Here is a 23,662-nt window from a genome sequence, read left to right as displayed (position 1 = left end):
TCTTCTAGTGTTACTTATATTTCTGGGTAGAAACCCTACAAGAAGCTGTTAGTATTGAGTAAAACCTAGAGAACTAGGTTCATTGTTGCCCTAGGAAGGGCTGTGTGTGCAGTAGCCGAATGGTGTAGGGCTGCTGTAAGTTGTTGAATGGTGTTAGGGCTGCTGTAAGTGGCCGAGTGGTGTAAGGTAGAATGCAGTGACCTTGCCGAACTCCTTGTGGTTGTGTAATGCCCTCTTAAGTGTGTTAAACAAGTCTGAACTGGGTGCAGCAGATTTGGCTGTGTTGTGGTGCTTGAGTGGTTGTAAGAGGGCCTCTACTTGTGATTAGTGAATGGTAAACTGATGCTTATGTGGGACGTAAGTGTGTGAAGTCAGCAGTAGTGCGAATAAAAACAAGTGTGTGCTTCCACTGTGGTGTTTAGAGGCTGCAATAGGTGCTGAAATATCAAACTGTGAACAACATCAATCAGCTTGTAGCTGAGAAGTAAAGTTAGAGACAACTGTGAAAGAGTACAATGGCAGCAATAGGAGATGGCTACAATGATCAGAAACCTAGTGTAGTAATTTCCTCCGACTACCTAGGGGTACAAATGACCTCAATTAAGCTAAATGGGGAGAACTATGTTCCATGGGCTAAATCAGTGGAAGTTTTTCTCAAGGCAAAGAAGAAAGTAAAGCATGTGAGAGATGAGAAGCCACCGGTTGACTCTCCAGGGTTTGATGATTGGGAACAAGAAGATGCTCAAATCATGACTTGGCTGTGGAATAGTATGGAACCCAAAATCAGTGCCAACTTCATGTTCCTTGATACGGCTAAGGATATATGGGAGCATGCTAAGAAGCTATATTCTGGACAAGATAATACAACAAGAGTATATCAGCTGTATCGGGAGTACTTTGATTTACAACAAGGAACCAAAACACTAGAAGAGTACTATGCCTGCATGAAGAATATAAGGAATGAACTCAATGTCTATCATCCCCTTACTCCAGATATTCAAGTTCAGCAACAGCAAAGGGAGCAGCTAGATGTTACAAGATTTTTAGTGGGGCTGAAGTCGGAATATGAACCAGTTAGAGCTCAAATATTGGGGGGCTCTACTCTTGCTACACTTGAGGAAGTATTCTCAAGACTTCGTAGAATTTCTTTGGGCCAGACAGAGAACCCCACACAGTATGATAGATCAGCACTTGTGACAGGTAGAGGTGGTGGACATAGTACAAGAGGGGGAGATCAGTCCAGAGGGGGCCGTGGCAATTCCATGATTGGTCGGGGTGGTCGTGACTCAGGGGGAGGCCGTGGCAGAGGAAAAAAAAACTCTACAAGGAAGTGTACTCATTGTGGTAGGGATGGACACACAGTGAATTTCTGTTATGACCTACATGGCCCTCCCTCTAAATGGGCTAATCATGCTGTAGCAGGCGAGGTTGCTATTAGTGACAGTAAACTGGCAGACCGAACACCTCCCACATCTACATCTACTTCTGGAAGGGAGATGGTGAGTGTTCCGCGTGATGAGTATGAACGGTTCCTTCAAACTACTTCACAGCATACCACTGCCACATATGCCCAATCAGGTATTGCTTGCATGTCATCTAAAACTCCTTCCTGGATTATTGACTCTAGAGCCTCAGATCATATGACCGGGACTCCAGGTGTGTTCTCTTCTCTTTCTGCAACCTCCACATCACAAACTGTTACACTTGCCAATGGGTCCTCATCTCCCATCTGTGGTGTTGGTAATGTTGACTTGGCTTTTGTCCCCTTATCATCTGTTTTATATGTACCTAAGTTTCCATTCAATCTTATGTCTGTTAGTAAAATAACCAAAGCTCTTATCTGTTATGTTACCTTCTTTCCTTCCACTTGTGTTTTTCAGGATCTCAAGACGGGGAAGAAGATTGGTGGGGGGCATGAAGCTGGTGGATTGTATTACCTTGATGGCGGTGGATCTTCAATTGCACTTCAGACTTCCCTTACTCCTCTACAATGGCATTGCCGACTGGGACATCCATCTCTCAAGGTTCTCAAGATGTTGGTTCCATCATTGAGTCAGTTGTCAGTTTTACAATGTGAGTCATGTCAGTTTGGTAAACACCGTTGTGTGTCCTTCAGTCCAAGAGTTGAGAGTCGTATGTTGAGTCCTTTTTCTTTGGTTCATTCAGATGTTTGGGGTTTGACGGGTTGTCGAAGCCCTCAAAATTAGTACTAGTCCCACAATCAAATAATTGCAGTAAAAAGTGGTACTAGGTCGAATCCCACAGGGAGCAATTCAGTAATCTCTTAGCCGAATGGATAAAGTAATTGAGTGGGAAAATTTAATAACTAAAATTAAAAGAATAACAAACTAGACAAACAAGAGAAAATCAGTCTTACCGAATTCTGGTTCAAAGGTTCGGGTTGAATCGATTGGCCATCGATCCTAGGTAAATTTCAGCATTCTTGTGATTCAAGCATTTAACCTTAGATTTATTAGGATAGCCATAATAAACCTTGTGTTTTCCTAAATTAGTTGACCAAACCCAGCATTCGATCAACACTTATCTTTAATCAACTGGGTACGATAGCGCTCCATATTAATTAATGATAGCATTAAGCTTTGTGAAAACAGTTAAACCAAAATAACAATAATTGAGATAGGTGCAATTATTGAATCTTGTTCCATCGATTCCCTTTAGGTTAAAACATGTCAATACATTGGTCAAAAGCTGTCATGAACAATTGACCCAGAAAGATATTAACCTATGCTACTTGTACCACTATTCGTGACAATTACGGATCACCGAAATCATAGATAGCAGTAGGAAAATCAACATTAATTCAGTTTGTCAGACTAATTAACATTAACATCCAATAAAAATGTGCACAAGAACCAATGAATACTTGAATTAAAAAGCAAGAAAATAAATTAACTACAGAACCTCACAATGGCACAATCGAACCTCCCCTCTTGAACCAGAAAAAGAAGCTTAGCTGCTCATGATCTGTGCAATCTCCATGCTCTGCTTCTCCATGGCCGAACTGCTCTCTTGAGTTTCTTGAGTTGCTTGGTGATCTCTTGGATCTTGGAGTGAGTGATGCTAGAGCTGGTTCGCCCCCTCTTTATATAGCCAAAGGAGAGGGCTGTTTTCCAACTTCTAGGAGATCATCTTATCTTTAGGGAGTCTTGATCTTCTTTGAACTAATTCTATCATATCTCTTATCTAATTATCTAATCTCAATCTTCTTTTCTCTCTAGGATTACATTCAAGACTTTAGATCTGATAAGACTCTATCCTTGGAGATTACATTCGAAATTCGGACTCTTAACTCTTGAATTCGAGTTGGGCTGCTTTAAAACTTGGGCTACTTCAAGGTACTTCTGCGAGTTGGGCTTAAGTTGTGAAATGGGTCTGGCTGCGAACTTGCTCCGACTTCGGGCTCGTTTTCTTACTCGATTTGGGCCAAATCTGTCGAAACCCAAAACATAAAAGTTGTGGGCCTTCCTTTCATCTTTCTAATGCTTCTTGAATTGTCCAATTCGGAGTCCGGAATTGAGAGTTAGGCCCAGATTACTAACTGTCGCCGAAACTGTGCAAAATCACCCGATTTGCCCTGTTTTCTACCAATTGCCTTCTTTATTGCCCTGAATCGAAATATAAGAGTAATGAGTCCATTTAAGTGCTAAATAAATGTAAAAGAGTGAATATTAGGGGATAAAAATAGGGTTCTTTTTGGTCTCATCAGGGTCCAATCAAAATAGAGTCTTATAATGGGTACAAGTATTTTGTCTCCTTTATTGATGATTGTTCAAGAATGACATGGATTTACTTAATGAAAGAAAGAAGTGAATTATTTTCCATTTTTCAAAAATTCCATGCTGAAATACGCACACAATTTGGTGTTCCAATCAAAGTTCTCCGTTTAGATAATGGTCGTGAATACTTTCTTACTGCATTTCAACAGTATTTAGAACAGCATGGCATTATTCATCAGACCTTGTGTGCTTTCACCCCTCAACAAAATGGGGTGGTTGAACGGAAGAATCGTCATCTTCTTGAAATTGCTCGGTCTATGCTTCACCACATGAATGTTCCTAAACGGTTTTGTAGTGATGCTGTACTCACTGCATGTTTTCTCATTAATCGGATGCCCTCTTTTTATTCTTCATGGTCGGTCCCCCTTCTCCATCTTGTTTCCCACTTTATCTCCGTTTCCATTAACTCCTCGTGTCTTTGGTTGTGTGTGCTTTGTTCATAATCTGAGTCTTGGAATAGACAAGCTAGATGCACGCTCAATTAAATGTGTCTTCCTTGGCTACTCTCGGACTCAAAAAAGGGTACAAGTGTTATAATCCCATTGCCCGAAAGTGCTATGTCTGCCCTGATGTCACCTTTTTTGAGTCTGTCCCCTTCTTCTCCAGTCATAAAGCACCCTTGTCCTCACCCTTACCTCCTCTTCCTCTTCCTGTCAGTGATTCAGTTCCAGAGGCTGTTGTTGGAGTAGACTCATCTCCTCATCCAGTGTAGGTCACCACTGAACGACCACTGATCCGACAAGTGTATACACGTCGAACGACACCAGCCCCTCCTCCTGCTTCTACCTCATCTGCGGATCCTCTCATGGGTCCTATTGCTGAACCTTCAGATCTTGACCTACCCATTGCCTTACGGAAAGGTAAACGTAGTTCTACACTCCATCCCATTTCCAATTTTGTTTCATTATCTCGTCTTTCTACCTTACATCGCCAGTTTGTTTCACTTTTGTCTTCTATTTCCATACCTAACAATGTTCAAGAAGCTCTTAGTTCACCTGGATGGCGGCGGGCAATGGAGGAGGAACTTTCTGCTCTTCAACATACTCAAACGTGGGAACTTACTACTCTCTCACCTGGAAAGAATGCTGTGGGCTGTAAATGGGTGTATACTGTGAAATACTTGCCAGATGGTAGTGTGGAGCATCTGAAGGCCAGACTTGTTGCTAAAGGTTACTCACAGTTGTATGGTGTGGACTACATGGAGACATTCTCTCCGGTGGCTAAAATTGGTTCCTTTCGTGTCCTAATTTCCTTGGCAGTTATGTATGATTGGCCTCTCCTTCAACTTGACATAAAGAATGCCTTCCTCCATGGTGATCTAGTGGAGGAGGTATATATGGAGCAACCACCTAGGTTTGTTGCTCAGGGGGAGGGTGGTAAGGTGTGCAAGCTGAAGAAAGCAATTTATGGGTTGAAGCAATCTCCACGTGCTTGGTTTGGGAAGTTCAGCGAGTGGTGAAGAGTTTTGGAATGAAACAATGCCAGGTTGATCACTCAGTGTTCAACTATGACTCAGAAACTGGGAAGATTTTATTAGTGGTCTATGTGGATGATATTGTCATCACTGGTAGTGATAAATTGGGGATTGGCAAACTAAAGGTATTTCTGCAAAATCATTTTCAAACAAAGGACCTTGGAACATTAAAGTATTTTTTGGGAATAGAGGTTTCTAGGTCAAAACAAGGTGTGAATCTGTGCCAAAGGAAATATGTCCTTGATCTATTGGAAGAAACAGGACTGTTAGGTGCAAAACCGGCTGAGACCCCTATGGAACCAAATGTTAAGTTGAGCAGTGATATAGGAGAAGTATTTGAAGATCCTGGAAGGTATAGACGACTAGTGGGAAAGCTGAACTATCTAACTATCACGAGACCCGACATCTCCTTTGCAGTCAGTGTGGTGAGCCAATTCATGCAAAACCCTTGTATACCTCACTGGGATGCAGTCCTTAGAATTGTGAGGTATCTGAAAGGAGCTCCAGGCCGTGGGCTATTGTATAAACCAGGAGGAAAACTTGAAGTAGTTGGGTATACAGATGCAGACTGGGCAGGCTCAGTGAGTGACAGAAGATCTACTACAGGCTATTGCACATTTATGGGAGGAAATCTTGTGACATGGAAGAGTAAAAAGCAGACGGTTGTAGCCAGAAGTAGTGCTGAAGCCGAATATAGGGCCATGGCTCACACTACCTGTGAATTAGTGTGGCTGAGGAATCTCCTACAAGAAATTGGGTTTCACATGGATAAACCTATGAAATTGTACTGTGATAACCAAGCTGCACTCCATATCTCATCCAATCCTGTCTTTCATGAGAGAACAAAGCACATAGAGGTTGATTGCCACTTTGTGAGAGAGAAGGTTCTTGCCGGAGAGATAAATACAGAACATGTGGGCTCCATTGACCAGTGGGCAGATTTGTTTACAAAAGCTCTAGGCTTAGGGAAAGTGAACTATCTATGTAACAAGCTGGGATTATATGACATATATTCTCCAGCTTGAGGGGGAGTGTTAAGATGTGCCGAATAGGGGTAGTTTAGTCTTCTTCTGTTTATTAAGTAACTTGCTTATGTGGCAGTGTTATTAGAGTTACTCTGCCCCACACTTAAGTAAGGGCATTTCTGTCTTTGTAAACATTATATGAATCTAATATAGATTAAGGGGGTCGACTGGATGGGTTAACCATCAGATTTTCGATAGACCCTTCTTCTTCTCTTCTTCTTCTTCTTCTTCTTCTTCTTCTTCTTCTTCTCGTTCGGACTACTATAGCAGCAGTTGAAACAGACACAAAGGGTTCTACTGCAATCAAGACTTTTCCTCTTCCAATTCTTTTTGATTTCGACAATCAACCCAAGATCTGACACAAAGGGTTCTAGATCCACCAAAAAATCTAAGAACTGGGCACTTTTGACATCTCGATCAGCTCTCTAACTCACCATACAGTTGGCTGATCTAGGGCTGCATGATGTAGGACTCAAAAAATCCCAAAAGTTGCTTTGATACCAAGTAGTAAAAGAGAAAAAAATAATCTGATTTGATAACAGTGAAAAAGAGGGAAGAAAGAGTTCTTAGTGAGAAGAAAAGAAGAGATGGGGAGAAGCCAATGATGATTTGGCCTCCCCACTGATCATCTTATATATTCCTAAAAAGGATTGATTACAAAGACTAAGGCCATGCTTGGTTCAATTCTCATTCTTTCTCATTCTTACCCAAGATGAAATTCTAAAATGGATAATAATTGGTAAAAATAGGCAGAATGAGAAAATATTGCTATGAACCAAACACTTTTTTCCTAAAAATGAATTCTTTTTAAACTGGCAAATGTCCTATGTAAAAGTACTTTCATAAAAATACTATGATAAAAGTACTTTCATAAAAGTGCTTTTGTAAAAGTAAATTTTTAAAAGTATTTTTGTAAAAGTGCTTTTATAAAAGTACTTCCGTAAAAAGTGTTTTTACAAAAATTCTTTCATAAAAGTACCTTTATAAAAGTTCTTCCGTAAAAGTACTTTTATTAAAGTTCTTTCATAAAGTGCTTTCATGTAAAAGTACCTTTATAAAAATGCTTTCGTAAAAGTACTTCCCTGGTAGTCCGCTAATAAACATCTATGGTAGCAATTTTGTAGACAGAGTTTCCTCAAAGAATGAAAATGAGCAAGATGGGGCATGATTAATTTTCATGCTGTAGGCTACCTCAATTTTTTGTGCTATGGGCTAATTTTTCATTCTAAAAAGAATGTAGCCCATGGCAAGAATTTTGTAACCTAGAGCAGTGAACCAAACATGGCCTAATATGCCCTTAATGGGGCGGTTACTGTTCATAACATAAAAACAACTCCAATAAAACAAAATAAAGTAATTGGTCTTGGGCCCAATAACACTAACTAGTGACTCAATAACACTAACTAATGTTTATAAACAAGATAATCATAAGAAACTGCTGAATCTCAACAAATATTATTACCTTGGTTTGATATTGATCGACATGTTACCATGCAAAGATGGTGAAATTTTAGGGATATTTCATTAATTTCACTAAGATATTTGGAAAATTTAAAAAGTCAAGGAAATTTTGTAAAAACATGGCATTAGTTAATAAGATTCAAGGAATCATTCTAAGAAGTATAATTCACATTAAGTTCAAGTGGCTGGTGCAGGAAATGGAAATCAGGATGAGTTGGGTTAAAAGATCAGCTAACGCTATAGCTGATGGGCTAGCTAAACAGGGGATAGAAAGGGATGTAATGTTTTGGGCTAAGTTGTAGCTAAATTACTTCTTTTTTTTTTCTTTTCTTTTCTTTCTTTGAGGACTTGAGTTGTTTTTGGAAGATAAGAGTGTTTGTCTTCCTTGCTGTAACTATTCTTGTGATATTTTAATAAAATTGCTGAAGTTGTTATTGATAAAAAAAAAGTATTATTCACATTTAAGGCTAAAAAATCATGGTGAGCAACTGTACAAATCAAACAGAGAAGATTTAAGAGACATGAATATGTATCTTTCGATTTGTCTCCCTCTTAGTCTTTTATCTATCTTCTCTTGATTACATATGTCATTTACTTTCCATTTTGACTTCTGTCTTTTTGTTACTATACGTTTTGATTAGATTGAGAATTCTCTGTTGTATTTGTGTGTATCAAAATAGTAAACCAATCATTCTATCACCAAATCCCCATTTGTTTTCTTAGGAAAATCTTTTTAAAAAAATGTAATGATTTTATTGAAGTATCAGAAATTTCATAATGATATTGTAAAATTTTAAACCTTAAATTTGTAGTTATCAGTGAAATTAAAACATCGCTAACATATTGACACTATATTGGAGATATTAGAAAAAATTCCTCGATAGTTTTCTATTGCTCCTAGAAAAATGGGGAGATTTTAGTGAAATTTTGCCAAATCTTGCCAAATATTGCGGGCCATGCTTAATAAAAAGTATACCTGATTTTTGAAAAAAGAAAAAAAAAAGAACAAACAGAAAAAGTATTATTCACTGTATCTTGTAACCAGTCATGGGGTCACTTGAAACTTTGGGTTCATAAGAGGGATGGAAGATAGTGAAATGGTCCTTTTCCCCTTACAATTAAGGCCTTCTGCTTGGAGTTTTTAATGTGAAGATCAATACATGTGAGGTAGTAAAAAAGAAAAGACCTAACTGGTGCCTTTCTCTCTATACGTGCCCTTTGTGTAATGCAAACAGTGAGACTCCTTATCACTTACTAATCTCCTATCCTCTTGTTGCTAGGATTTGGGAAGACTTTTCCTTTCTTTCTGAGTGCAGGTGGGAAGAAGGAAGTGCTAGAATCTTCAAGGAAGAAAAGTGCACAAAGGAGGCCTTAGGTGAGCTTATAAAGATATACTAGTTGAGCTTATTGTTATTGCAAATGGTGGCTTCATCTACATCCAGAAATGGAGGAAGATTGATAGACTAGTCACTGCTGGGAGAGAATCGAATAAGGTTAAACTTCGATGGATGCAGCAGAGGCAATCCAGGTGGATTGGGAATTGGAGGTCTCTATAGGAATCGCTTGGGACATATATTGGCACTCTATTCAGATCATATAGAAAATGGTGGTTCAATCAGAGCAGGATTGTTGGCAGTAACTTAAGAGTTTGAAATTGGCAAAAGCAAAAAAAAGAAAAATCAAAGATATAATTATGGAAGGGGATTCAATAACAATTATAAAATGGATAAATCATAATGGGTTGGGCACATGGCAATACAGATGTATTGAAAGAGGTAAGAAGCCTAATGAGGGAGCTGACAGCATCAAGTATATGGGTAAGGAGGTCAGAAAATAATGTGGGGGATGCAATGGAAGCACAAAGTGGACAGAAACCAACTGTATTGGGAACTGATAAACCAAGAACAATGGCAGTTACACATGGAAAATGAAATGTAAAAAGGGAGGGTGAGGGTTTGGGTTGGGAAGTGTTTTGGCTGTAATCCTTTTTATTAGCTTTTCAGGACTAAGATCTTGTATATTTTTCTCTATATTAATTAAATATATCAGTTAATGATACAAAATGCTAGCCTAAGTGTGGTTACTTGATACTCATTATATTATTCACTTTTTAATAAGATATTCAACAAATTTCACCATTTCCAATAAAAATTCAGTTGAGAATTTTAAGGTTTAGGTAAGTTTCAGGATCAAATAGAAGGATGGAGTTGGATGTATTGGGATGGATATTATTGCGAAAACTGTCCTTGTTGGAGCTGGTGGTGTTTTATTTATTTATTTATGAATGTGGTTTTGGGTCCTTGTAAGTTATCTTGTTTCCTTTTATTTTAATGAATTTTCCTTTATTATCAAAAAATAAAAATAGTTTCTTCATTTGATTATCTTCTCTCTCTGTGTGTGGATGGTTACCACCCAAAGACTTTTCTCTACAACCTTTTTCAACCCTAGGAAAAGAAGAGGGAAAATTATTTGGAGGTGTGCAAGGGTAGCTGGTCTTTTGTCAATTTGGGAAGTGAGGGATAACAGAATTTTCAATGAAAGAAGAACCAAGGAGATTCTAGTTCTAACAGACCAAGTGGTATGAGTTCTAACCTTTCTCCAAAGATGATATTTTAAGGGGCTGGCAGGTGATAGCAGATTTTAGTTCTAACAGACCAAGGATTGTAAAGAAGTGGGTGTCTGCAGCTACAAGGCCTTTAAAACTTAAGTTTGGTGGTTGTAGCATTGGTATCCCTGGTTGGGGTTAAGGGGAGTTATTATTGACATGCCAGGCACATTTATTGTTTTCTACTTTGGGCCAATATGATGGAGAGTTCTACGACAGCAGAATTGTAGGCAGTCCTCCAAGGCCTAAAAACTTGCAAGAACCTTAACCTTCACAATTTAGAGGTAGAAGGGGATTCCAATGTAGTGATAAGCTGGCTGAAGAACAATTCTAAAGGAACATGGAAATATAGGTGCACTTTAAGATACCTTCTAACTTTAGCATGAGAATTGGGAGTGGCATGGTCATGGACACATAGGGCAGCAAACAGTGTGGCTGACACTTGTGCTAGACAAGGGGTTAACAGGGAAAAATTTAGGCCTTCTGTTGGGAATGGCTATTGGCAAGATCAATACCTGTGATGTATTCAAAAGAAGAAGGTCAAATAAGTGCCTTTCTCCTCATATTTGCATTCTTTTACAAAGCAAGCGGTGAGGCTATTTCCAATTTACTAATCTCATGATCTTTTGTGATTTGTATTTGGAGGAAGGTTTGCTCTCTATTTGATTGCAAGTGGGAAGCACCACAGAATGTGGTAAGCAGTATGCTTGTTTAGTGGAGGAGAATGTGTAGGAAGAGCAGCGTAGAGCAGCATGTAGTAACCAGAAAGAGCAATAATATTATGGGTTGTGTAGGAAGAGAGGAACAGAAGAATTTTCAAAGAAAAATGCAATTCTGTGGAGGAGATAGTGGAAAATATAAAGATGAAGGTTGCACATTGGGTAAAAACTTTGGAAGACTTGAGGACTTCTCAGTTGATGATGTTCTGAGAGCTTGGGGTGATGTGGTGCACTATTCCAAAGAAAAGGATAAGGGTATAATGGAGTGGAAACCACCGGTAGCTCCAAAGGTGAAGCTGAACTTTGATGGAAGCTCCATAGGCAACCCGGACTCAGTAGAAATTAGGAGAGTGTCATGGATGTAAATGGTGTCATCAAGACACTGTATTCAGGTACTAGAGTTGAGGATTCTGTTAAAGCTGAGATAATGGTGCTGTTGCAAGGGTTGAGATTGCTAAACAATTGAGGATTCAATAATTGGAAGTGAGAGAGACTCAAAGCTAGTCATTTCTTGGCTAAGAAATAATACTTCAAGAGGCTGGCTTTATAGACAAACACTAGGGGAGATTGGTATGTTAGCTTTGGAAATGGGAGCTACTTTTAATTGGGTAAGAAGAACGACAAATGGTATGGCAAACTCTTTGGGCAAGAAAGGGGTTAATAGGAATCAACTTTTTTGGGATGAATTGTAATTGGGAAGGAATTTCAAAAAGAGTGCCTAGGGACTTCCCATCTCCTTTGTACTTTGTCTCTAAGTTAATAAAATCTTTTATTTCTGATCAAAAAAACATAAACAGGGAAAATTGTATTGGGAGGTTACCTTGTAACATGTGTGAGATTTCCCCATGGGGAAAGGTTGTGGTAGCACTGCTGCTAGCTTATTCTGTTGTAATATTATTGTAAATATTTCCTAGTTACTTAATAAAATTGCAAATTACCATTCAAAAGAAAGTAGTTTCTTCTTTGTCTTGATGCAGCAATCTGCTGTGACATCTCCCTTACTAGCTGCCTTGTAGTCAGTCCACAAGTTCATAATTTTTTGCATGGTATTTCTAAATTCCTCTCCCCTTTTTGTTAATAAACGAAAGTTCATTAAAGTAAAAAGATAATACATAAGCAGGTGATAAGAAATCACCCAAGAGAAGCAAATAAAAGTTCTACCAACCTCTCCCCAATCACAATAAGAACCCTTAAAAATCCAAATCCAAAGAGAACTATTTGTCAACCATGACATATTTTCCCTTTTTGTAACAAAATATACAAATAAATGCTTAGACCAAGATCCATCAGCACAGTGCATAAACAACGACAGACACTAACTCCAGGAATGTTGGGTTTGTTATGTGTTTTGTTCAACCTGAAATTGACTTGAAGCTACTCCAACCCGTAGCTGACCCAACTTAATGTAATAGAACACTGAACCTGCTCTGCCCAATCACACAGATAGTACACCTATTGGAAGCTAAGGCTATATTTGCAAATGTTTCTACAATGTCAATGTGTTGGGTTTGGTATGGGGCAGCATTAACTCTAAACCCAACTGGTGACCCGATTTAATGCTGACTTGACCCTAACTTAATAGGATTGGGTCAATGAGGGTTTACCACTTGATCCAACCCACTGAGTCCCTTACTAACTCAATTACTAAAAATACAACCAAATTTATGGAAGATACCATATTCAATTTGAAATTTTCTGGCTATATTGGACGACTGTTAAATACTCATGCATGGTTTGTGATTTTGATATGGAAATTTTGCCATGTAGAGATGGAGAAACTTTGGAGATATTTTGCTAATCTCGCTAAGATATTTGGAAAATCTAAAAAAATAAGAAAGTTTTCTAGAAACATGGAATTAATTAATAAATCTTCAAGAGATCATTAGAAGAAATATAGTACATTTATGGCTCAAAACCATAGTAAAGAACTATATAAATCAATAGAAAAAATTAAGAGACTCTGTATGGGTATGTTTCTCTGTCTTCCTTTTGATCTTTAGCCATCTTCTCTTCTTTATATATGTCAATTATTTGCCATTTTAACTTTCATCTTTATTGTTACTATATGTTTTGATTAGATTTAGAGGCACTCTTCTGTATTTATTTGCATTTTTCTTTTTCTTTTGAATTCTAGTGACTTAGTAAGTGAGTCATATCAAAGTAGTAAGCTAATTTCCAATCACCAATTCCCTGCTAGTTCTTTTAGGAAAATATTTTTAAAAAATTATTTTGATTTGAATGAAATATTGAAAAGTTTTTAATAATATTCTAAAATTTTAAAATTTAAACACAGTCTACAATTAAATCTGAAATGTTGCCGACATATCGGCAAAATATTAAGGATATTTGGAAAAAACGATTCCCGGAAGATTTTGTTTCACCACCTAGCAAATGGGGGTATTTTGGGAATATATCGCCAAATATCATTGATATTGTGAACCATGCTCTCAAGTATTCCCACATCTTGCTAGAAGTATGTAATCTTCTCATGGGCATGTCAATGCTTTTGTCAATGTAACTAAGGATCCAAGAGACAATTTTGACATTGTTAATCTTCCCATTGTTGAAATGTTATAGTGTTATTCTCTGTTCATTTGACCAATAATGAGACAAGAGGTTTTGTTGAATTATAAGAAAAATCAGAGCGGTGGGAAAAGTTACAATACAACTAGAATGAAGTATAAGATGATTTTGTTTCAGTCTCCAATACACTCCTGAACAAATTCTGATGCATTCATGCTTAACCTAGAATGGATCCCCCTTTTTATCGTTTTTTCTTTTTTTTTTTTATGAATGAAGATAATTTATTAATCCAGAAAAATTAAGGCAATACAGGAAACCCATGAAGAGGCACGAGCTGTTACCTCTTCTAACAGAGTATTACATCAAGTTAAAAACAGGAATAACCAGAAATAAAATTACAAAGCAGCCCAAAATAAATGTTCCCTTGAAGCCCCTTGCTTAGCTAACCCATCTGCTAAGGTATTTGATGATCTTCCCACCCAAAGAGAGGTAACAGTCACCAAGCTACTTTCCTCCCGTCTTTTCTTGTTTCGTGGGTTTCTCCGAAGCAAAGCTTCCCCAAAAAGTCCACACACACACATAGTGTCGCACACACAGAGCCCACAACCTACACAGTTCCGTTTCCATTGAAATTGAACTGAAACCTATTTCACTTTTCCGTACACTCTTCCCAAAATAACAAGAAAACCGGACTCAAATAACGATCTCACCTGAAGAAAGCTGTGCAGCGGCGAGTTCAACTATAAACGCCGATTCGTCATCGCCGCATTTTTCACTTCTTCGAAATTCAGTATTAGAGGAGAACAACAAGTCCAACTTTACCACTCGCGGTTCAACGCGCCATTTTTTCCGATTAAAAATTCTTCACCTCAAACTAGTCTGAAGTCGCAGCAACCAAGAGAAGGGATTGTAATTTCTTGCTTAATTGCTATTTTTAAGCTACTATGCGGAGGCACTCGAGGTACCGCTATTGTTTTTGCTGGAGGTGAGGCATGGGTTGCATTCTTGGCAAGACAGCAGCCGGAGACGGCCAAGAACAAACCGGAGTTTCGGTTTCTCACCGGCGCACCAAGGTCGAAGAACCACCTGATGCCGCTAACATTGTGGTTAATGATGTTAGGGCTAGGAAGGAAGTAGTCCAGAGGGAGCGAGAGAGGACCCACCGAAGCGGAGATTTAATAGAGCCGGAGCGTAGGAAACCAAAGCTCAAACAGGCGCTGATAAATCAGCATGAGTGATCGGTGCGGTTCGCTGAGGTTGCCGGCGAAGCCATCGAAGGCTTTACCCCTCGGCGTGCCAATACATTCGAGAAGATCGATAAGATTGGACAAGGAACTTATAGCGATGTCTACAAAGCAAGAGATCTGATTACGGGAAAGATCGTGGCATTGAAGAAGGTTCGGTTCGACAATTTTGAGCCGGAGAGCGTGAAGTTCATGGTGAGAGAGATTCTTGTGCTGAGACGGCTTGATCACCCCAATGTGATTAAGCTGGAAGGCTTGGCCACTTCCAGGATGTCTTGTAGTCTCTATCTGATTTTCGAATACATGGAACACGGCCTTGCTGGTCTCTCTGCTTCCCCTGATATCAAGTTCACCGAGCCTCAGGTCAAATCCTATATGAAACATTTACTTTCTGGGATTTAACACTGCCATAACCAGGGTGTCTTGCATCGTGATATCAAGGGTTCAAATAGCTGATTTTGGATTGGCTTCTTTTTATGATCCAGACCACAAGCGACCCATGACTAGTCGAGTTGTCATCCTTTGGTATCGACCGCCAGAACTTCTTCTAGGAGCTACTTATTATGGTGTTGGTGTTGACCTTTGGAGTGCTGGCTGCATTTTGGCATAGTTGCTTGCTGGGAAGCCAATAATGCCAGGGCGAACAGAGGTGGAACAATGGCACAAGATTTTTAAGTCATGTGGTACCCCATCACAAGAATATTTGAAGAAAGCTAAACTTCCGCATGCAGACTTCCTTAAGTTACAGAAATGACTTGACCGCTGTATCAGAGAAACTTCTAAAGACTTTCCACCTTCTTCATTACCCCTGATTGAAACTCTTCTTTCGATTGACCCAGATAACGAGGCACTGCAACTGCTGCTCTGAATAGTGAAGGATAACAGGTGTTTCAGCATGTGAAAGTAATTCCAAAGAGTATTTGATTTATGAAAGTTTGTTGCTGTTTATTCATTGTACCTGGGGTAAATAGAGATCTGGAGGGTGAGGGTAAATAGATGCCAGAAGGGGGAAGAGGAGGCTGTGCTAGCTGAGACATAAGGAGTTCCAACTCTGAATATTGTATTCAATGTATTAGATAGTTGTTGCAATCCAAACGGACTGAAATAAGATTGGTAAAATTGGTGATGGTGATCATTGATGTCATATAGATTTTGAATGGCATTCGAAGGACATGAAGGTTTCTCACCAGGGATTTGAATGACAGATGTTAGTTATCCCTGAAGGTGTTCGGCAGCAGGGATGGACAGTGGTGGCTAATGCTGTACACAGGAGATTAGTCAGTAAGGAATCAAAGGCAGTGAAGGTACAAACAGAGAGAGTAGTTGGCGGACAGAGTAAGAAAGAAGAGATGACAGAAAGAAGAAAGAGACTAGAGAGGCTGGGCTTAGAAGACACAGTGGGAACCCAAGGAAAGCCAACTGTGGCGTTTACTATCCCAGAACCAAGAATTGCATTGGATGGGGAGAAAGGAATCTGGGAAAAGAAATACATCTTATCTGCGAGGGAGGAGGTGAAGGACTGGAAGGGGCTGCTAGAAGAGGTGACAACGAAGCTTGGATTGAACCAGACGGTCATCCTTATTCCTTTCAACGATAGGAAAGCAGTCCTTGATGTGGGTGAGTTGTTGATGGATTTTACTATGTTGGAAACGAGTGAAGGTTCTGTAAGAATTGAAAACTTGTTTCCTCTTTCAAATGAGGTTGCTGCTGTAGATGGAAGCTTTAAACTGAAGCTGCTGGGTTTACCCTTTCATCTCTCGCAAAAATCATCCTTGGAGAATCTGGTGCAGGCGATGGGCGGTGCTCTTCTGTTGTATAAGACCACAGATTTGAGGGCAGCACACTTGAGAGTTGCTGGAATGAAGCCTGAGGAAGTTCCAAGGGTAGTACAAATAAGCGCAGAAGGCTATTGGTATAAAGTCTGGTTGAGTTCGGAAGTTGAAACGTTGTAGTGGCTGGGGAGGTCAAAGCTTGAGGGAGATGATGACTTGGCAAGATGGGTTACAGTTGGCAGGTTTGAGCAAAGGAAGTCTGGACATGTGGCAGCCGCTGGAGTGAAGGTTTCTCTGAATGAGGAAGCTGAAAAGTTGAAGGCCAAAAGCAAAGAGGCATTTGTGGAAAAGTTTTCAATTTTTTTTTGAAAACCAAAACAACCCTACCGCTATTTTGTCCTATGCGGACTTGGTCAAAGGGGTAACTAAGTCAGACCAGGGGGGGTTCGGCTCAAGACTAAGTTCGAGCTACGCACCACACTCTCTGAACCAGCTGGTCCATTTTCGGGTAGGGCGGTTCTCACTGAGCGTAAGGGCCACAATCAGCATGCCTTAGAAGATGAGGGGGAAAATCTTACACCAAGTAAGGGAGAACCAAACCAGGAGAGTAACTTAAGACAAGGGACCTGCAAGAGGACTTTGGCTGCTCATCATAATTCGAGCAGAGACGGCACAGAGGGGGATGAACGACAAAGCCTTGGAAGTACGAACAAGGGTGAAGTTAGCCTAGGTGCCGACCAAATAGGCCCTACACGAAGAGTGAATGGACTAACCCAGTTGGTCGTCTCTTCTCCTTCTCCTTCAGTCCTAGGTATGGTCGTGGTTTTGTTTTTAGATACTAATGTCTGCTCTGCCTGTGATGTTTGTCTTTCAGATCCCAGCCATGCCCCTTTGCTGAATACCCAAGGTCCAGAGGCTGATACTGAGGAGGTTGGGGAGTTACAAGAGGGGGATGAGAAGGTGGGGAGGGTGGGGAGAGCAGATACAAATGAATTAACCAAAGGAGAAACTAAGGAGGACAATGGTAAGATGGAGGAGGAGAAGGAGGGGAATAGGAGTGAGGTAGGGGGGAAAAGGAAGAGAAGGGAGAGGAAGAAGTGGAGTCATTAGCTGAATTTGTAGAAAAGTTAGGTTGTAAGGTGAGAAACCTAAATGGGCTGAAAAAGATGGTGGGAATAGGAGGAAGAGAAGGCTAGGCGAAGCTGAGAAATTAAAGTTGGAAGTGGATGTGAGCACATAGGCTAGAGTGAGGAAAGGGAGGGGAAGAAAAGGAGGTTACTAGAAGGAAAGGGAGTGGGGCTAGGCAAAGCTGTGGAAGGAATGAAGATTGTAAGCTGGAATGTGAGGGGATTGAGGGGTGTAAAGAAAAGAGCTTTAATGAAGGAGGTTTTAAAGAAAGAAAATCCAGACATTGTTTTAATTCAGGAATCTAAACTTATGACCTTTGACAAAAGGTGGGCTAGAAGTGTGTGGAGAGTGAATGGACTAAGGTGGGTTATGAGCCCCTCCTGGGGCTCATTTGGAGGGTTAATTACTTTGTGAAAGGATGAAGTAGTGGAGGGAGTGGAAGAATTAGTGGGAAAGGTTCTCAATTTCTGTCAAATTTAAGCAGGTGTCAGATGGATTTGAGTGGGTCCTTACCAATGTTTATGGTCCCAATGATTACAAACAAAGGAAGGAGCCTTGGGAGGAACTAGGAGATATTAGAGGTCTGTGGGAGGGGATTTCAATGTGATAAGTTTCATTGAAGAGAGCAATAAGGTGAGACAAAGGAGCACTACCAGTGTGAGGAAGTTCAATGAGTTCATTAATGCTTTTGAGTTAAAGGAATTGAACCTTTCTCATAATAGCTTCACTTGGTCTAATCTCCAAGCTGAACCTATTTGCTCCAAATTAGATAGATTCTTGTTCACTACAGACTGGGAGGAGCATTGAGGAGATCTGGTGTCAAGGGCTCTACCCAGAGTTACTTATGATCATTGGCCAATAATGATTGGTAGTCTGATATTAGTGGTAGTGGGCCCTCTCCCTTCAGGTTTGAAAATATGTGGCCACTTCACCCAGACTTCAAAGACAAAGTGAAAACTTGGTGGAATGAAAGTAACCCGAAAGTCAATTGGGAAGGGATGAAATTCCATTGGAAGCTGAAAGAGCTCAAGGTCAAAATTAAGGAATGGAATTCTCTCCACTTTGGTAGGCTAGAAGAGAAGAAGCAACAGTTGATAAGTAAAATAGAGGAGTTAGATGCTAAGGAAGAAAGATGATGTTTTGGGGACCGGGATAAAGAAATGAGGTGGGAGTTAAAGAAGAGTTTGGAGGACATAATCTTCAAAGAAGAAGTAAGTTGGAGACAAAAATCTAGACACAAATGGGTGAAGGAAGGTGATAGGAATACAAAATTTTTCCATGCAATAGCCAATGGCAGAAGAAAGAAAAACACCATATCTAAGCTGGTTGTTGATGGGACAGTTTTAACACAACAACAAGAGATTGCCGGGGCTTTTGTGGAACACTTTAAATCCATCTTTAGAAAGCCTCTGCAGAAGAGATTAAGGATTGAAGGGTTGGATTGGCCTAAGCTCCCTAATGAGTTGATGTTGTGGTTGGAAAGAGAGTTTGACTTGGAAGAAATCAGAGAAGCCATTTTCTCTATGGATAGATCCAAAGCCCCGGGCTCTAATGGCTTCACGATGGCCTTTTATCAAGATTGTTGGGAGATAATTAAAGCCAACATTCAAGCAGTGTTCTTGGAATTCTTTGAAAGAGGTGTGACAAACCCAGGTCTGAATTCTACTTTTATTGCTTTAATAACGAAGAAGGTTGGGGCTTCTCATCCTAAAGAGTTTAGACCCATCAGTTTTGTTAACAATCTCTACAAGATCATTGCTAAGGTGTTATCCAGAAAAATTAGAGAGGTGCTCCCCTCGATCATCTCCCATAACCAAGGTGCCTTCATGACGAATAGACAATTTGTGGACCAAATCTTAATTGCAAATGAGAGTGTGGAAGACTATAGAAGTAGAGGTGAGAAAGGGCTAGTGTGTAAGTTGGACTTGGAGAAGGCATATGATCTAGTTGATTGGTCTCTGTTGTTGGAAGTGCTAGAGTCTTGTGGTTTTGGGCAGAGGTGGTGCAAGTGGATTAAAGGGTGCATTAGGACTTACCATTATTCTGTGTTAGTAAATGGCAAGGTGGTGGATCACTTTCCAACTACGCGGGGTATTAGACAAGGGGACCCTCTCTCCCCTTTTATCTTTACCCTGATTGCTGAAGTGCTAGGGAGGCTTATTGAGAGGGCAGACTCCAGAAATCTGATAAGTGGTTGGAGAGTGGGGAGGGATAGGGTCCCGGTCACTCACCTACAATTTGCAGATGACACAATTCTGTTTTGTGATGGAGAGGAGATTAGCTGGGTGTGTAATATGAAGATGGCGATTTGGGTGTTTGAACAAATGACCAACCTCAAGGTAAATCTGGGTAAGAGTTGTGTGATTGGTATTAATATGAGTGAGGGAGAGGTGGAGGAAAGGGCTCGAGTGTTAGGATGTGAGATAGCTCATTGGCCACTGAAGTACTTAGGGCTTCCTTTGGGAGACAATCCTAGAAAAAGGAGCTTTTGGAATTTGATGATTGACAGGTTCACTAAAAGGCTAGCTTCCTGGAAGAAGAACTACTTGTCTCTGGGGGGTAGGATAACACTGATTAATTCAACTTTGGCAAACCTTCCAGTATATTTCTTGTCGGTGTTTAGAATCCCAGAAGGAGTTTGTAGGGAGTTGGAAAAATTTATGAGGGACTTTTTATGGGAACCTGGGGAGGAGAGAAAGGACCATAGAGTTAGGTGGGGTCTAGTTACAAGACCAAAAAGTGAAGGGGGACTGGGGCTGGGAAATCTGCAGAAGAAGAATGAAGGTCTTTTAGGGAAATGATTATGGAGATGGTCCAAAGAAAAAGAAAATTTGTGGGCTAAAATAATCCTAAGTATTCATGGGCAAGAGGCAGATGGCTGGGATCTGGGACTATCATCTAGGGCTTCAAGAGCCTCCCCTTGGAAGTCGATTCATGCTGTCTTGCAGTCTTTTCTTCCATTTATCAGGTACGATCTTGGTTCTGGTTTGTCTGTACTTTTTTGGGAACACACTTGGGTGGGGGATTTTCCCTTGAAAGAGCAGTTTCCCTCTTTGTTTGCTCCGTCTAGGTTTAAAAATGAACCAGTAGCAACTTTTGCTAACTTGTCTAATTCCGCTATTGGTTGGAACTTGGGTCTCAGAAGGGCTCCCAGAAATTCTAAGTTGGAACCCATTTCGAATCTGCTTAAAATCTTGGATGAGGTTGTCTTTGAACCTTCCATTGTGGACTCCAGGGTGTGGTCTCTTGTTCCCTCGGGTATCTTCTCCTGCTCCTCCTTCAAAGCATTGACACAGTCTAGTCCGGTACCTGGGCCTCCTTTTCTTGTCCGGGAAGTTTGGGGTTGCCCCATCCCTCCTAGGGTAGGTGCTTTTTGCTGGGAAGCAATCCTAGAAAAGTGTAACACTTGTGACCTACTTCAAAAGAAAAGGCCTAATTGGTGTTTATCCCCACACTGGTGCATCTTATGTAAGAAGAATGGTGAAAGCTGCTATCACTTGCTTGTCTCTTGCCCTTTTGTTTTAGATATTTGGTGTTGGTTCTTTTCTTTATTTGGTTATAGGTGGCCCTCCCTTTCAAGTGTGCAAAGCTTGTTTAGCTTCACTCCAGGGAGGGGTCTAAAGAAGAGAGGTAAAATTTTGTGGAGATGCGCTAGAGCTATTGTTTGCTGGACAGTCTGGGAAGAAAGAAATCAAAGATTATTTCATGAAAAAGAGAAAAGCAGGGAAGCCCTCATAGAACTTGTATATGTTGGGGTGGCTCATTGGGTCAAGTCTTTGAAGCTTTTTGAAGCCTATTCAATAGGAGACATCATTAGAAACTGGGAAGAAGTGGCTCGATCAGGTCCTATGTCTAGTGATATCAGATCTGTTTGGACTCCACCAGACTTGGGTTTCATAAAATTGAACTTTGATGGTAGTTGTGGAGGAAATCCAGGCCCTTTAGGCATAGGTGGTATTTTCAGGAACGAAGAAGGGCGAATTATTGCTATGTTCTCAGGACCTATAGGTTGGGGGGATTCTCTGAGAGCTGAAATCCTAGCAGTTGTAGGAGTCAAAAGGGCTAAGCAGTTGAATATTAGCAAGTTGCTGGTGGAAGGTGACTCCCAACTGACTGTTAGATGGTTACAGATGGAAGAGTCCAGCATGTGGAAGTTCTCAAATGAAAGAAAGATAATCAAGCAACTAACTCAGGACATGACTATAAGGTTTCAATGGGCTAAGAGTAGTACCAACTCCATAGCTGACTCCTTGGCTAATCAGGGGGTGGGAAGATCTAATTTGTTTTGGGCTATTCTGTAATGTGTTTTTTCAGGTTTGAAAGGGAGGGTTAAGACATTTTACGCCTCCTTTCTGGTTGTATCTTACATATCTCTTTTAATAAAAGTGTTGTTATTGATCATAAAAAAAAAAAACAATCATGTTTCTTGTGAGCCAGTTGACTTTCCTCAATAAGTCTCTGTGTCGCCACATAGCTGAAGCTGCATCTGTCAGCCATCCCACAACAATTTTGGAGTCTCCTTCAACTACCAAATGCTGAACTCCTAATTGTTCTACAATCTGAATACCTTGTACAACTGCTAAAATCTCAGTCTCAGCTCTATTGGAGTCTCCTATTCCCACGGGGAAAACAAGGCTAAGATGTTGCTCTCCTTGTCTCTCAGCACCCCTCCTATCCCCGATGGGCCTGGGTTTCTTGGTTGCTTCCATTAAAGTTAAGCTTTGCCCATCCTTCAGGCGGAGGCCTGGGTTTCCTTGGCTATTAGCCACCGCTATCCAATTTCTCCAAATATTGTCAAAGGAAAATATATGAAAGAAGTCCATAGTTCTTAACCAATGAATGGCCCTAGTCAAGATACAATCCTGAACAGCCTGAATGCTTCTTTCCTTTTCCTTGAATATTCTTGCATTTCTTTCTTCCCAGATTGTCCACAAGGTGGCTGCTCTAATACATCTCCACATCATTTTTCCTTTTTTTGTAGGCCACACAAAGAAGGAAGGATCGAACAACTAACTTAAGTCTGGACAGATTCCACTTGCACCCAAACAAAGGAAAAATCCAACTCCAAATAGCACTAGAAAAGGAACAAGATACAAGTAAGTGGGAGCAATCCTCACCACTAACCTTGCAAAGTACACACTAGTTATGGGACAAACACATGAAAGGCCTTTTCTTCTGCAAGCAGTCCAAGGTATTAATCTTTCTATAAAACACCTCCTAGCAGAAAATAATAATTTTAGGTGGAACAGGTCTAGACCATATCTCCTTGGTCGGAAAACCCAATTGTCCCAGGGAAGAGCAAAGGGACTTAAGAAAGGAAGCACAAGTGAAGTAACCTTTTGGATGAGGGGACCATAATCTCACATCCAAATTAAGAGGGTCTAGAAAGACACTACCAAGAAGAGACAACAGATCTGAAACACTACTAAGTTCATCATCACTTAAACCTCTCCGAAAGCCAAAGTCCCAACTTAAGGATGAGGGTTGTTGGTTCGGCTGATATGTTGTTATTCTCTTGTCTGGGCTGGGTATTAGAGTCTCTAGTTAATGGGCCTTAGTAACTGGGCCTAATTGTATCTTGTGTTTTATTAGACTGGGTGTCCCATCACTAATCAGGGGCATCCTGGTCCTTTCATGTAAATTATGTATTGCTCTTATATTAGTGAACAGTGCCGGCTGATAAACAGTGCCCATTCGAACACATCAGACTCTCCTCTCTTCTTCTTCCTCTTCTTCTTCTCAGCTCTCTCAACAGGTTCAGTTCGGCAAACATGGTATCAGAGCTCTAGGTCTGGTCGTAGAACACCTCTCTCGCCTGGTTACAGCAGCTGTCTCGCACTTCTCTCTCTATCTTGGTACTGCAAAGAAACTCTAGGTCTGGTCGTAGAACACAGCAGAACCTATACCTAGGGTT

The 23,662-nt window shown here is 40.4% G+C and overlaps 1 protein-coding gene and 1 pseudogene across 3 annotated transcripts in view; both read left to right on the top strand.

The window, feature by feature from the left end:
- Window positions 1-23,662, top strand: part of LOC104612935 (retinal-binding protein) — a 152,800-nt gene that overhangs the window by 19,216 nt on the left and 109,922 nt on the right. The gene's annotated exons all lie outside the window — the stretch shown is intronic.
- Window positions 14,597-15,730, top strand: LOC109115870 (putative serine/threonine-protein kinase At1g54610 pseudogene; annotated as a pseudogene).

Source organism: Nelumbo nucifera, chromosome 5 (genome assembly GCF_055504915.1).
Source record: "Nelumbo nucifera cultivar China Antique chromosome 5, China Antique-T2T, whole genome shotgun sequence".
Lineage (NCBI taxonomy): Eukaryota > Viridiplantae > Streptophyta > Magnoliopsida > Proteales > Nelumbonaceae > Nelumbo > Nelumbo nucifera.
Note: the sequence above shows the minus strand (reverse complement) of the source record. Positions and strands in the feature narration are given on the sequence as shown.